Source organism: Pinus tabuliformis, chromosome 9, assembly GCF_031772625.1.
Source record: "Pinus tabuliformis cultivar Carrire ecotype Pingquan chromosome 9, CPIR1, whole genome shotgun sequence".
Taxonomy (NCBI): domain Eukaryota; kingdom Viridiplantae; phylum Streptophyta; class Pinopsida; order Pinales; family Pinaceae; genus Pinus; species Pinus tabuliformis.
Window position 1 is genome coordinate 1569695331 of NC_142307.1, and position 4115 is coordinate 1569699445.

The following is a 4115-nucleotide window of genomic DNA, read 5'->3' on the forward strand; positions in this document are numbered from 1 at the left end:
ATCGTGGAATGGATGTGAGTAGATTTTGCACATCCATGTTTAAACAGAGCTCAAAGACACCGGATTAATGAATTTGCAAAGGAAAATGAGTACTTTTTTGGTGGCAGGTTAAATGTTCATAGTTCATATACTTAAGTGGCTGTTCCAAAATGGTATGCTCTCCTTATTTGCTTGCAAATTGTTGTTATTGTAATATGGTAGCATGCTAATATTTTTTTTTGAATGTATCATATATTTCGAGAACTGAAATTCTGGAACTGATTAGCAGTGGATACTTTTCAATTTTTTTATTATATGTAGGGATTGACAAAGGCTAGCCCTGAAGTAACATGTACCATATCCATTTGTATGAAAAAGAAAATCAATAAGTCTCTTGCATTATTTTTCCCCAAAAGTTTACAAGATGAATTTTTCCTGAAAGTTTACAAGAGGAACACCTACAAGGAACAACAACGGGACTATAGCCAAAAATGAACTGGGATTGTGAACTATTTCTATTTTGATGTAAATAGGTTTGGTCATCCCTTGCATTATTATTTTTTAAGTATTCAGGAGGATTGGTCACTAGGAAATGGCAATAGATGTTAGATAATAAATTTTTTTGTTTCTTCCCTGATTCCACTGAAATTTCTATGACATTGTTTTAGTGAATGTATCCACAACCTTTCACTAGTGGATATTTTTGTGAACACAAGACCTTTAGATATATTTGATAAGGTAAATTAATTAGAGTTAGAAGATAACAATCTTGGATTTCGAAAGGTTGACTATCATTGTCATGTGCACCGTCAACATGATTCAATGATTAATTAGAGTTAGAAGATAACAATCTTGGATTTCGAAAGGTTGACTATCATTGTCATGTACAACATCAACATGATTCAATATATCCCCAAAGCACATCGAATGGATTTTCTTGTTGAGGGTACAAAATGAATTGCACCTTATCCTCTGCATAGGTTCTGCGTTTGGAGCTGGACAAGAACCTTCCTTTCGGAGTTGAGAAATACTTTTGTTACTTTTTTTTTTTTTTTTAACACTAGGACAATCGGTAACTGGTGAGAGTATCCTGGGCAGGCCCAGGATTTATAGTTGTGTGCTCTTTATAGTTGTGTACTTTATAGGAAGAGAGCGGAGCACACTATCTATTTTTTGTGCCTCTTTTTACATATATTGGCAAAAAAATCCTTTATACTCGTGTAATCTATAAGAAGAGAACAAAACATATAATCTCTTTTTCCAGTAGGGTTCAAGGAAATTCTACATTGACATTATTTTGTTCCAATGAAGTTTATGGGCTTGCTGATGTTGGGCTGAAGAATTTGAAAATCTGTGCATGAAATACGAGCCAGAGGTGTGCATTGTTTTGTATATTTATTGTATTTTTTGACAGTCGAAAATTGAGTAATTGTTAATTTTTTTTTTATTCTTTTTTTTTTCCTAAGTAAGGTAAAAATAAAAAATTTGTTTTTCCAATGGGCAAAGCCTTTGTGCTCTTTCAGAGAGGAATACTTGAATGGGTGAAAAGTAAGTATAGTTAAACCTGAATTTTGTATGCATATTTCTGAATTTTGTATGCATCTTTTTAAATTTTGTTACCATTGGCATCTCTTGATAACTCGTAACTAGTTCTGCAGAACCTCCAATATGATTCTCGTGTTCCTGTAGCTTTCTGTTGCACTACATCAAATTGTTGGGTTGTGTTATTCTTTCCACGACTAGTCCACGTATGGTTTTGTGCATGATTTTCGCACATGGTTTTGGATGCGATCGTTTTCGGTCCATAGTTTTGGACGTGATGGTTTTCGGTCCATGGTATTGGATGCTTTGACATATATAAATATGTATTGTAACATTGAAAGGAAAATAATGAAAAATCAAGCTGGTAGTCTCGGTTTTGGGATCCAGGGGAAAATCACACATGTATATGTGTTTTATGTGTTATGATCTCGCATTATTTATTTTCTATGTTTAGAATTCGTATGCAGGGAATTTCTGTATGGGATTAAAACCTACACAAATATGGGGCACCGGGACAATCTTTTGGATATTATTAAGCACCGGATTGTTTACCTTTGTTTCGTTCTGAACTCCTCTCGTATTTCTAACAGCGAACTAGTTGCATATTTTGTTCCCTGCATGTGGCAACATTTCATGATTATGAACATTGCAACAAGTGTGTGCGAGTGGCAACATTGCATGATTATGAACGTGGCAGCAAGTGCAAACTTGTGGCAGCCTGGAAACAAATGCAAACTTAAAACAACGTGGTAGCGAGTACAAACTCGTGGCAACAAGTGCAAACTCGAAACATTTAAAGTTATCCCAAGCATTACTAGATGATGGAAAAATAACTGGATAGTATGCATTTTTAGCCTAAGTTTTTGGTACAATATGTGTCTTTCAACCTCGGGAAGAGGCCAAATACGATCTCATAGTTTTTTACTTGTTAACAAGATACCAAGATACCATTTCAGTGTTTAATAGGCTGAGGAAAAAGTGAATAAAAACATGTACAACAAAACTTTGGATAGTTTGGGTTTAGGCATCTGTATTTTTTTGCCCCATCTCATATTCTAAGGCAATCGATTACAATAGTCTTTGTTGCCTTACGATAGGGACTAATAATACAAAGCATGTTTATGTGGTAAGTTATGTCGTTGAGGAGGGAGGATGAAAAATCTTCCAAATATATTTTTTAATTTATTTAATTTCATATTTTTGTTTATTTAATTTACTTTATTTTTTTTATTTGTATTTTAATTATTATATTTAATTTCTAACTTTTTAATTACTTTAATAATTCAAATTTTTATTTTACAATTTTTATAATAATAATTATATTTTATAATTATTTATTTATATTAATGTTTTTAGTTTTTTATACTAATAATTATATTTTATAATTATTTATTTATATTAAATTTTTTTAGTTTCTTATTTTATATAATAATTATTATAATTTATAATGACTATTATAATCCTAATGGGAATGATTATGAATATCTTTGCCACGAAGATTTGGGTATGCAATTTTTGATGCAGGGAATATCATATGATGAGGTAAACACCAATACTCAGAATAATGGAAGACAAAACCCATAGAGGTAACCTAGTTCTAAAGAGGGTCAAATTCAGCTCCAACATATGCCTCCTACAGGGGATGGTGCCTCCTTGCAAGGCATCAAGAACTTCGGACTTGGTGCCTTATCCATTGGGCATGGAGTTAATTTACATTAAGGAAAAACCCTTTATTAGTTAATAAGAGGAGAAAAGGAAACTTTCAATGCACCAAATATAAATCCTAACCTATCCTAGGAAAGAGAATGAAAATCTTTACCTCTTAAAGTTTTAACTGATCAACAACAAGAATGATACCAAGATTAATCATATGAGATCCTAGTATGTAAAGACTAATGATTTTAGTGGTTATTGACATATAAATCATTTGTTCGTCTTTGTTGATCTATTAGGGTGATTATAATAATGATTTACAACACAAAACCATGATTTGATATGTTTCTCATCCTTCATCAAAGTATTTGAAAACCAAATATAAATTATGCATGCTTACAATTATCGATTAAAAGATTGCAAAAGTTATGGTACAAGTTTAATATCACAAGGATGACATTCATTTTAAAATAAAGTTCAATTGAAACCATGAGACTAGTTATCCAACTTTATTTCCCTTTTTGTTTCCAAAACATGAGTTTCTAGAATTAGGCATTGCTCCGTTGTCAACAAGCATCCATAGCCCCGACGGAGTCATCCACTATCCTGGCTAAGAAATTTCATCCCTTTTTCATTCACATATAAGAATGAAATGCAGAAGCTTCATTTTTCTTTCATTTATTAATAATGAGATGACCACATACTAGGATTTGACCCAATACCCCTTGCTCCGCTGTTAGCGAGCGTCCATAGACCTGAGGAGGATGTTAACATTCCCCATTTTGAAGCAACTAATGGGATGATTACGCACTGTGGTGATCCAATACCACATATATTTCTCTACTGCTAGAGAGCATCTGTAGCCCCAACGGAGTTATCAATGTTCCCCATTGTGAAAAAAAATTAGTTTCAAGTAGTCAAGAACAATACGATGATTAGGG